At 41.5% G+C, this 12661-nt stretch overlaps 1 long non-coding RNA gene across 2 annotated transcripts in view; it reads left to right on the forward strand.

Moving 5' to 3' along the window:
- The first annotated feature begins 8382 nt into the window (after positions 1–8382).
- The window catches only part of LOC308595372, a 42957-nt gene continuing 38678 nt past the window's right edge, over positions 8383–12661 (forward strand). Inside the window, exons 1-3 of one of the 2 annotated variants that reach the window (XR_014012019.1) lie at positions 8383–8416; positions 10123–10262; positions 12587–12660. This is a non-coding gene — a long non-coding RNA (uncharacterized lncRNA). Of the gene's footprint in view, positions 8417–10122; positions 10263–12586; position 12661 lie in introns of those variants that run through there. The other variant, XR_014012018.1, reaches the window with a different exon arrangement.

A 12661-nucleotide genomic window follows, 5' to 3' on the forward strand; every position in this document is an offset into this window, starting at 1 on the left:
AAAGAGGAAGAAGAATAGTTTCTGGTGGTCCAAAGGATGTAATTAGAACAGATAGGGATGGAACTGAGCAAAGAATTTAGGCTGACTGCCATGAAATATATACAACCCTACACACACACACACACACACACACACACACACACACACACACACACATATGAATGAGATCCATATTCTCCCAATGGGAGCAATGGAAACCTCATAGTTTGAGCAAACCATTTATAGAAATTTGTTCCAGTGAGTAGAAATGTCAGTCTCATGGAATCACTACATCGCCTTGGACAAGTTCATATCTCTCACTTCCTATCTGTTAAAAGGAACAACAGTGACCGCCATCTGGGTGGGCTGCAGAGAGGGCCAGCTCATTGTGTGATGGGGGACCCCTACAGAATTTTTAAAAGGTTGCATTTATTAAAATAATCACCACCACAAAATTCATTTCATTCATTCATTCCTTTCATTTGTATGCCACTTTTACACACGCACAATCATGCTCAAAACAGCTTACAGAAAAAAGAGGAGTGCATTTCAAACTAACAATACATAAACAATTGCATAATGACAAAGCAAAACTATAGCAATAATAATGACATACAAAAAAACCACATTTCAATACTATAAACATAACAAGATTACACAAACCCCATACAGCATCCAATGGCAAAAATAACAAAGGAGTGTCACTGTTTCACTTCAGTCCTAGAAACACCCTCCTGAAGTGTTGCTCACAGTCTCTCTGCTGCAGTAGCTCCGTATACGGTTTCCAAATGGTGGGGCAGTTGAAAATACCTCTCCCATGAATGATTGAGTATGAAGAGCAACAGGGACAACAGAATACCATTATTATTATTATTACAGTGGTACCTCTGGTTATGAACTTAATTCATTCCGGAGGTCTGTTCTTAACCTGAAACCGTTCTTAACCTGAGGTACCACTTTAGCTAATGGGGCCTCCTGTTGCTGCCGCGCCGCTGGCGCACAATTTCTGTTCTCATCCTGAGGTAAATTTCTTAAGCCGAGGTACTACTTCCAGGTTAGCGGAGTCTGTAACCTGAAGTGTTTGTAACCTGAGGTGTTTGTAACCTGAGGTACCACTGTTTTATTATCTTGCAAAGATCAACATTTATTATTTACTAATTTAAGAATTTATCATCTGCACTTTCATAAAAGTATAACAAGGCAGTATACACATATAAGATTATATCAAGCTCAGTAAAAGCATCAGTAAAAATGTCAGCAAATGCTGGATCTTTAAAAATAAAATAAAAATCATATTGCAAAGGTTTGTCTGAACAGTATTTTTCAGAAGTGATCTAAAAGAAGGCAGGTGCAATTCTTGATGAACTGCTACTGGTAGGGAGCTACAATGGGCAGGTCCTGCCACGCTAAAGGTCAACTGAACCTCAGGGACAAGGAGGACCAATAGAAGAAGAAGAAGAGTAGAAGAGTTTGGATTTGATATCCCGCTTTATCGCTACCCTAAGGAGTCTCAAAGCGGCTAACATTCTCCTTTCCGTTCCTCCCCCACAACAAACACTCTGTGAGGTGAGTGGGGCTGAGAGACTTCAAAGAAGTGTGACTGGCCCAAGGTCACCCAGCAGCTGCATGTGGAGGAGCGGAGACGCGAACCCTGTTCCCCAGATTACGAGTCTATCGCTCTTAACCACTACACCACACTGGCTGAAGTTCCCCATCAGAGGATCTCGGTGACTGAGGCAGAGCACAGAAGATCAGATGATCCTTTACATGTGCTGAATAAAGCTGTGGCCATTCTGCACAACATAATCCCTCCTAGAGACATAGGGATCCTTAATAGGAATGAGGTAAGAAATGCACCAATTATGATGGGAAGCTCAAATGGACTTGTGCCATGTCCTGTTGTAATGCAGAGGAAGAACGCGAGAGAATTTGTAAGACAGCAGCCACTGAGATGTGACGGAGTCCCATGAGTCATTTAAACTATTTGAGGTCCAACTCTTTCTTACATTTATAACAAGAATGTGAAATCAAGAATAACATGCCTGCAGATTAGCAAGACGTCAAGTATTACATTGTTCTTAAGCAGAGAGGGAGGCTGGTAGTGGAATATCCGCCTTCTCTTCTTCAGGCACCGATACGGTCCAATTAACCCTGACTGTACGCTTCTTTGACGAACGACTGAGCTGTAATTTGTAGACAATTTCCTGATGCTTTGAGTCAAATACAGGAGAGGGATAGGGTTGGAAGCAAATCACATATGTTCCCATACCACCTTTTTCATCTAAAATGCTGTTTGTTGGAATTGTCAATCTCACCTCAAGAATGTTAGGTATCCTCTGTGACTACACTGAGCCCAGCTGAGAGAGCTGATTTTTGGTGACAACAAAATTAGAATTAGAATGTGCTCGCTTCAAAATTCGAATGGGCTGCTGTGTCAAAAACAGTTGCCAAACAGAAAAGGGGGGGGGGAAACAACACCCCGCTTGAGGCCCTGCTGGTGGAGATTGTCCGTAATGATTCAACTCTTTGGGGATATGATTCAAACCAATACTTATGGTGTAAATTAAATTCTGGTCTGCACTTCGACTGCCAATTGTCTTGGATCCTTAATCTGGCTGGCTGGCTGCTGTGCATGTTTCCAATCTTTCCTGTTCGTCCCAGGTGGATGGGTTCTGTGGACAATAACCAAAAAGGATCTGGACATGCAGCTATGCCAGGAGCTTTATTAGTAAGAGAGGCATGGGATGGCAACGATTTGAGCTAGATGTTTGGTTCTTCCTTTTATTTTATTTTGTTAAAAAATAAATAAAAAGCCCATTGTATTAGTTGAATTTCCTTGAAGATTTTTGTCAAGAAGCACATTCAGCACAACAGGAGAAAAATCAACCAAATAAGCAAAGAAATCAAAATAACACAAATTGGTCAGGTAGGTAGCCCAGGGTATGTACAGGTAAGGTTTGTAGCTACTAGAAAAAAGTCATCAATGAGGGGGGGAAATCTAATCAGTCCACTAGGTATTTGGAAATTTGATTTACCCAAAACCCAGCTAAGTTGACATTTTAGATTCTGCCCTTGTGGACAGAATCTCAAATGCTCAGTTGAAGCATTGGCCCATGTTCTTCTGTATTGTGTTTTTAATAGGGATATAAGATCCCAATTTATGTGTTCAGTACTCTCTTTAAACTTAGGGAACTCAGATAAAGTTTTACTCCAACTCTAAAATCACAGAATACATAGCAAGTTCTTTGCCATAGCCAGGAAAACTAGGACACAATTATTAATAACAGACAAAATTGTCTATTATTTATATATTTTTGATCTTTATTTTAAAAGACACAAACTGTGTGCATTTATATTGTGTTTTTTCTCTCTGTATTGTTGTCTGGATAACCCTATATAGTGTCTGATGCTTATGGTCAGAACATCAAATAAACTAAACTGCACTGCTTTTGAGGCATCCTAATCACACCCGTGCAATTAAAAGCATGCTTGATGTTTTAATTTGCTGGAACCAGCCCAGGGTGGCTACAACAACCCAGTCAGATGGGCAGCATATAGATTCTTCTTCTTCTTCTTCTTCTTCTTCTTCTTCTTCTTCTTCTTCTTCTTCTTCTTCTTCTTCTTCTTCTTCTTCTTCTATAGAGAATGGAATTGGGCAGAGTAGTTCCAGCATCCTCATTTTCCTTCACAAATTGGAGGCAAACATCAGCGCAGAGAGCCTCCTCTACACATTTAGGCTCCTTGCTCAGTTTAAAACCCTGGAAAATCAGGCTTCCAACTTGCACAGGGAAACTACAGGAACAGAAAAGTCTCCACAACTGCAACAGTTATCCCTCCAGCCTGTGGGGGCCACAGCTCAGTGGTGGAGCATCTACCTGGCATATGAAAGCTCCCAGGTCCAATCTCCAGCATCTCCAGGTAAGACTGAAACCCTGCAGAGCCAACAATGCTGGCAATACTTAGTTTGATGGGCCAGTGGTCCCCCCACACACACACAATGTAGGGCATCTTCCTATACTCCTAAGCTGGTGGTGATGGCAACGGGGTAACGTGTAATGTATCAACAAAAGATTAATTTCTCGCAGAGCCCATTGCTCTCAATTTATGAAGCTAGTTGCAACAACTTGACTCATCAATAAAGACACTTTTACAGCTTCGATGGGCTAAATTTACATGTCAAATGAAGGAGGCCGGACTCAGAAGAGTCAGCAATCCGATGACAGTATGTGGTTCCTCTTCTTTTCCCGCATGAAGTCTCCTGTTGAAAAATATGTTTGGTTCTCCCTGGTCATTTGGAGTTGGAGTGGGAATATGTAGTATTGCTTGCATAGAGCAAATTGTTCTGAGAGACTCACTTGGGGAAGAGCAACAGCACCTGGTGTTCATGACTCTGCATTTCCTGCAAATCTTTAGCGTTGTTCCTGGGGCTTTTGGAGCCAATATGAAAAATGGTGCTTTTTTGTTATGGAAGTAGCTTATCTCACAGTCCATGTAACAGTTGCCATATCAAGTAACTCCTCCTGAGTAAGCTTGAGTCACATTTACATTTTGTTCTCTTGAGATACGATGCATGCTTCAGTTTTACAATGATGTTTTCAGGGCTGGATAATGAAGTATCATGATTTTTTGGGGGGGCTGCTTTTACAGAATGTAAATAAATTTGATGAATAAATAAAATTAAAATAAATAATCATGAGTAGTGGAAAGTTATACCCATCCTAGAAGGTTGTCCATTGCTCAGTGTGCCACTGATACTTTAACATCTGTGGTCCTCCAGGGTCTTTTTGTTTTCAAATAGGCCCAGTTCATATATATCAATCTTAGGCTGATAAAATCATGGTTTTATGAGCCTGAGAATAACATGAGTCAAAGTTGTTGGACTTCTTCCCTCATCTTCACTCATCTACCTGGTTCATATGCTTTGATCCTCACTTATCAAACCACAGTTTCCTGTGACATCTGAACTTGGAAACTGTGTTTTACTTGCAGATTATAAACCAGGATCTGGCTGTGGTTTAATAGTGAGTGATCATGATGCCTGAAAAATGGCTGTTGTTGCTTTCATTTCAAGTAGTTACTGGAGCCAGATGCCAATGCCAGTCATTGGGTAAATGGGACTTCCCCTTGCTTTCATATGGAGGGAAAGAAAACATCATCTGGTGTGATGCCGAATCTCACATAGACTGTCTTATTATTGCTCTTTATAAGACAGTTTGACAGCTTTTTCTCCCTTCAGTTGACAAGTGGGGCACAATTGCTATCATTAAATAAATAAATTTCCCATTGTCGATCCCCTAGAGCCTTCATAAGTCACCACAGCCATTGAAAGGAATACTATGAAGAGTTGTTACAAATTCATTTTCACTTATTGCCAGCTGCCCTAGAGGCCCGTTATCAGGCAGAAATACATAGCTTTAAATAAATTAAGAAATCCCGTTCTCCAAAAGGACAATCTGTCTCCAGCTTAAGTGTTTCTGGTGAAAGTCAGCCCTGGAACGTATTAAAGTTGTCGTTTTATAGCACAAACTCTGCTTTTGTTCTTTTGCTCTGTCTTTCTTAAACAAAACCACTGCTGGCTTCCACAAATTGAAGAAATGGACAGACACTGGTATTAACCATATAAATTTTCTGCTAAAACTCAGCAAAAGGTCACCTGAATGAATTATTCCTCGAAACCCCCCCTCCCATCTTTTAGACATAAAACCATTTGTTTGCCAACACGTTGCTTTTCTTCCTTGCTATTCATTGTGTCTTGATGGGATTGCACCCAAGTGGCTCTGCTCCATAAATATGTTCGGAACAAGCATAAAAGCTCAATTGTCAAAAAAAGAGAGAGAACTTTGCAAAATATTTATTTTCAAGCAACATTTTTCATCTGGTTGTTTTTGCTCTTCATTTCCCCACCACTTGAAAAATCACGGGGGAACTTATTGAGAGAATTGAGACATATGCCCAAAATGTGCCATGGTTAAAATGGGGGGTGACAGCAGAGACTCACGTGCACATCCTACTCTCAATGTCCCTATGTGCATTTGCCCTTGTGTGCATCAGCCTTGACCCTCCCACCTTCTCATCTACAGGGGTCTTTTATTCACATGGAATTCTCCATGCATTAGGGGACTAACAACAACAACAACAACACTTTATTTATACCCTGCTCATCTTTTAAGTGCCTGCTAAAAACTTTTTTATGCCACCAAGTCTATGCAGGCAATTAAGAGTTCATTTCCAACAATGGTTTATTGATGCATGCTTTTAACTTTTCAATGCTTTTCTGCTTTTAATTTGTTTTTAACTTTTTATGTTTTGTTGTATGGCTTTTATCTTTTAAATGTTGTATATGCTTTGTGATTTAGCGGTGTGTGGGTGTGGGTGTGTACACACACACCATACTTTTCCGTGTATAAGACTAGGGTTTTTTTACTTTAAAAGAAGGTTAAACATCTGGGGGTGTCTTATACATGGATAGTGCATATGCCCATTTTCTAAATTTGGGGTACCCAAAAGTAGGGGGAGTCCAATACATGGGGGCATCTTATACACAGAAAAATACGGTAGATTGAACCTAAGGTAGCAGAAAACTCTCCCCATATTTTGGTAGACAGTCACTTCACTTACCATATCTAGATTCTCAGTTCTAGCAAATCGGGTCTAGTTAATTATAGACACTGACAGAGATGCAACAGTTTTTGTGACTCATTGGAGATATACTGTAGTCCCAAATGTTGAAGCAAATAAAGAAGAGCTCGCAAAGAGCACATGTCACATTTTTGAAGGGTACAGTCCAAGGAAATGTAAGCCCAGGGTTGTCCCAAATATTAGCAATATGGGCTTGGGTTGCAAGTTATATCTGAAGAGGACGTAGCCCATAAATAAAAAGCGAAGACAATTGAGAGAACTGGGAGCTAATTTGGTGGCAGCAAACTAGATTTAGGCAACAATCCAACCAGTTTCTACTCAGAAGTAAGTCCCATTGTATTCAATGGTCCTGATTCCCAGGTACGTGAGTTAGAATAGCAGCATTACAGCACACGTCCACTAAGAAATAGCTCTTGTTGAATTCAGTGGAGCTTCCTTTTGGGAAAGTAAGGTGAGGCGTGCAGCCCTAGCAACCCTCATAAACATATGAAACTGCCTTACAGTGGGTCAGACCATAGTCCATCTAATCAGACTGGTTTACTCAGACTGGCAGCGCTTTCTATGGGCTCTTTGTCTGCAGGTTGCTGGAGATTCAGTATCTGCTTTGTCACTGAGCTGTAGGCCCTCTGGAGAGCTCAGAGAAAGCACATAGATTGCTCTATAATGCGCTCAGTACTGAGTTTTGTGCTCCTGATAAAACAGAGCCCACAAGGTCCTTGCAGTGCATCAGTTGCAAGTAATTACAGAAGCTTAATTTATCCAAATTGATCATTATGGCTTATGCTTTTAATAAAACCCAAACCCTCCAGCCCTTCGTTTTTATTAACGGCAAACTCCTCTTGAAGTCACGACCACCACCACGTTCACTGCAGCCGAAGCAAGGAAATAGGTCTAAATCTTACATCTCTGAACAGAATATCAAACACCAGTGATGTTATTTGAACCTGGCAAAGTCACTTTGAATTAAAATCCTTTTTATGTTCCGATAACCATCTTACTTTCTGGAAAGATAGAGAGTACGAAAACATTAAATAATCTATTCAATCAAAAAATCACGTTTGGTCATATTTACCTTATTGGAAAATATTTTGAAGACCATATGGGAAGCAGCTGATTAATTTCATAAGTTATTATTTAATGTGGCTCACATTAAGGTCTTAAGAGTTCCCTTCTGAAAATGTGTATGCACCCTCTAAGCCTAAAATAAGGTATTTCCTGTCAATTTCACTTTAAATTAGAGACAACAGCCAATTTCCTTCCATTTGCTAGCCTGAAATATTCCTGCAATTACTACATGCAAGCACCAGTGAACTGAAATCATAAAATATATTCTGCATGTGAAGTGAAATGAGGCCACCCAAAGGAAAGATGAATCAATGTGTTGCTCTTGTTCAGCCAGAGATGGGGGAACCAATTTTGTCCAGGACCAAACTGGCAACTTCAATTGGACAGTGACAGTACTTAAAACGAGTGTGAAATATGGGCTTGTATTCACACACACAGTAAGCACCTTCACACAGGAATATATTGTCTCCCCACTCGCATGCATTTTATGCATTCTCACTGTCAAGCAGCAGTAGCAGCAGTATTTAAAAAGGGATAGCAATTTGGAATTCATTGATGGAGAAGATGGTTTTAGAAGGTTCGAAGGGCCAGCGCAGCCGTTACTCTGTGCTCCAGCAGTTTCACTTGCTCTGACCTATGACTCCACAATACTTGCATCATATATATATATATCTACATCTATATTCTCAGTTGTTCCAGCTACAATTGGCTCAAGGCATCTAGTGCTTTGCAGGTCAGTTTGGGAAGTCTGCACACTCTCTTTGGGTGGATGGTAACCTTTTTTATTTTTATTTCTGCAAAACTGACATCTGGTAGTGTGATTGCACTAAGTCTTCCAATAAACAGCTTCTCAAAACCTTGGTGTACATTGCTCAGTTCCTAGACTTACGTGTCCTGCACTCAGCATTTCTTAGGTTGTGTTGCACTATGATTTTATCCATTTTTAAAATTTAAAAAATCATAATTGTGTTTTAATGTTGTAACCCACCCTAGAACCTTGGGGTGGAGGGTAGGTTAATAATAATAATAATAATAATAATAATAATAATAATAATAATAATAATAATAATAATAATAATACAGAATCCACTACCTCAGCTGGGGCCGCCTGCTTATGGAAGCCACTCAGAGTTGCTGGGGAAACGCAGTCAGATGGGTGGGGGTAAAATCATCATCATCATCATCAGGGAAAACACAAGTTGCAAGGATTAGCAGTTTCATAAGACATCAGAGGCATAGCTAAGTGTGAGCTATGGCACTGAGCCAACAAGCAATACTACTGGGAGGACAGGTCAGGACCAGCATTTAGCTGGAGTCCCCAGACTGGTAAGCAAATGGGCACACCTTCTAGTGGCCTGGCTAGGTGAGGTTTGTGTGTACTCGTGTTGGTGTCTCCTTGTCCTAGGTGACAGAGGTGAAATGGGTGCCATCCCAGCACCAGATATACTCCCTGCTGCCTAAAGGGGAAAGTTACTGTATTTTTCCGTGTATAAGTCGCCTCCATGTATAAGACGAGCCCTATTTTTTAAACCCAAAATTAAGAAATTAAGTTGTTTAGCTTTTGGGGGTGGGGGAGGTCACTTCCACCAATCGCTCACCCGCCTGCCTGCCACTGCCAATTGCTTGCCACAGCCACTGCCGATCACACACCTCGCCACAGCCGCCAATTGTCTACCCACTCGCCGCCACCAGCAGCCCACTCACCTACTTGCCACAGCCACCAATCGCCTGCCCAATTGCCACAGCCACAGCCAATCACCAGCAGGCCTTGCCGCAGCCACCAATCACCCACCCAATCGCCGCTGCCAATCTCCTGCTTGCTGCTGTCATTAAGCACACGTCCCCCCTCTGCATTCATTCTCTGTGTATAAGACGACACCCAATTTTTGCCTTATTTTTTTTTTTAGCAAAAAGCATCATCTTATACTGGGGAAAATGCACTACTTTGTAACTGTGTAGTTGGAGAAGCTAAGGAGGCATGTCGGCAAGGGAGGTAACAGGAGGCACTTCCAAAAGTTTGCCTGAGCCTTCTCTGGGGGGCAGGTATCCACCCTCTATCCTACTGAGACCCTCCCCAGGATCAGACATCCACTGGAGTTCAGAAACCACTATCCCAGCCATTGGGATTCCTCCTCATGGTCTCCTCCATGACACCTCAGTGGGACTGGTTTTCATCTTCCTTGAGTGATTGTGCTGTGAATTCTGCTAGTGCCTCTTACTTGCCTGAATGGAAGATAGAGAGGGAGGGTAGAAATGTGCCTATTGTGCAAAACAAGAAGCAAAAACACACAGCAAAAAAACACACCATTTACAGTCATTGGTTCAACCACTTTTGCTGCTAGCCTTGTCCACCAGTAGCATGTGCCCTCCCCCATCCCCTGGTGTACCACCCCTTTAGCCCTTCCATATTCTTGTGCTTTCTTCTTCATTCCCTACCAGTTCTGTGACCCTTCTGATAGCATTGCTTCTTGGACCACTGGGGAAAGTCAAGGTCACACCAAGGTCAACCATCCAGCATCAAGGAATTCCCTGCCCAAGTGCGGGACAAAATAGATTCAGAACAATCTGGATTTAAACAGGTTTGTGATGACTTTTCTGAATCAAGACCTGAAGGAGGGATAAAGATCCTAAAGGACAGAACACTTAGGTGCAAAAGAAAAGCTATCCATCATATTTCAATATTTTTACTCACCTGTATGATAAGCCTCTGGCAAAGAGCAGTGACATGTCACTAAATGTGTTTCCTATTTTGCTTTAGAGCGTCAAGCATTTAGACTAATTTTCCTTGACATCTCCCTCTTCGTATCATTACCATTTTTTTCATCAAAAGAGAAAAATGCAATAATATAATAGATCCCCATGAGACACATTTTTCCACTGTGAAGAATTTATATTGAGAGCCTTGTCTAATACAAAACAGAAAAAAGAAGACAACATAATACGAATCATGTCTCTCACTTTCCCTCCCATCCAATTTTTTCTCTCCCTCTTCAGAGTATTATGATATCTATCCAGGCATACCATGAGATTGCAACTCTACTTGCAATTAGTTTTCATCTTGTAATGCTTTTGTTTTTTGCTTTTTATATAAACAAGTTTTGGGGAAATGATAAAGATTCTTCATCTCTAACCTCAACCCTCTTGCAAAGAATTTTGGGGAGAAGGGGGGAAATATCAGTGAATATTTAATAAGTTCATTGTACCCGTGAGTTAATTTTTCTAAACACACATCCTTAATAAATTAAAAGATTGTCACTTTTTCATTGGTTGAAAGCTACAATTTGAGTTCAAATCTCACTGGCTGGGATATTTTCTTTGGACAATATAATACAGCATGCTCACACTGCAGAATATTAACTACATAAGGTTAAGAACCCTTACCCCATCCATGGAGATGTCTCTCAGAAAGAATATCATGGAGAAGGGGTGATTCAGTCGAAGAAGGAGTAGCTACCAAGAAAAACAACAAAACGCTTAGAAATAAGAACCTAGATTCAGCCTAGGTTTTGCAGATGCATAGTTTTATTTTAGAGTTTCTTCCTCGCATAAAGCTACAGTGGTACCTTGGGTTACAAATGCTTTGGGTTACAGATGCTTCAGGTTACAGACTCCACTAACCCGGAAGTAGTACCTCGGGTTAAGAACTTTACCTCAGGATGAGAACAGAAATCCTGCGATAGCGGCGCGGCAGTAGTGGGAGGCCCCTTTAGCTAAAGTGGTACCTCAGGTTAAGAACAGTTTCAGGTTAAGAATGGACCCCCAGAACGAATTAAGTTGTTAACCAGAGGTACTACTGTATACACAGACCATTGTCTTCCAGAATTCCCGCTCTCCTTTCCACTTACAGCAAGTTCTGGGATGCACTAATTTGTGCTTAGCTCAGAGCATTTTGAATTTCTAGCTTGGATCAAGGAATAGATCAGCCATCTGGGCACCACAGTTCAAGAAGGACACTGACAAACTGGAACGTGTCCAGAGGAGGGCAACCAAAATGGTCAAAGGCCTGGAAACGATGCCTGGAGGAACGGCTAAGGGAGCTAGGCATGTTTAGCCTGGAGAAGAGGAGGTTAAGGGGTGATATGATAGCCATGTTCAAATATATAAAAGGATGTCATCTAGAGGAGGGAGAAAGGTTGTTTTCTGCTGCTCCAGAGAAGCGGACACGGAGCAATGGATCCAAACTACAAGAAAGAAGATTCCACCTAAACATTAGGAAGAACTTCCTGACAGTAAGAGCTGTTCGACAGTGGAATTTGCTGCCAAGGAGTGTGGTGGAGTCTCCTTCTTTGGAGCAGAGGCTTGACAACCATATGTCAGGAGTGCTCTGATGGTGTTTCCTGCTTGGCAGGGGGTTGGACTCGATGGCCCTTGTGGTCTCTTCCAACTCTATGATTCTATGATCATGGTTGCATTTGCAACCATGCATTTGCATCCCTCTCCATCCCTTCCAGAAAGGACAGTCAGTTGCTCTGGGACTGCAAAACTGAAGGGAAGCATACTCTGGTCCTATTTTACAATATGTACCCCCCGCTTCCCAGAAAGAACACAATGACCAGAGGAAACGGCTCAGGACTGCAATACCTCAAGGACTGCCTCTTTCCATATGAACCTTCCCAGACCCTGAGATCATCTTCTGAGGCACTTCTTCGTGTGCCTCCTCCTCCAGAGGTCCAGAGGGTGGTAACATGAGAACGGGCCTTCTCTGCAGTGGCTTCCCATCTGTGGAATGCTTTAGGTGCAAGGCAAAAACATTCCTTTTAAACCAGGCCTTTGGTTGATTTGACTGACATCCTATGCCCTTTTAAAATGTGTCGGGGGAGGGCTATTGAGTTGTTGTTGATCTTATTTTGATTATATATTTTTTGGTTTTATATTCTGATTTTATTCTGTGACCCACTTTGAGACCTGCGGGTATAGGGCAGCATATAAAAGAAAGAAAGAAAGAAAGAAAGAAAGAAAGAAAGAAAGAAAGAAAGAA

Source organism: Podarcis bocagei (assembly GCF_964188305.1).
Source record: "Podarcis bocagei genome assembly, chromosome: 9".
Taxonomy (NCBI): domain Eukaryota; kingdom Metazoa; phylum Chordata; class Lepidosauria; order Squamata; family Lacertidae; genus Podarcis; species Podarcis bocagei.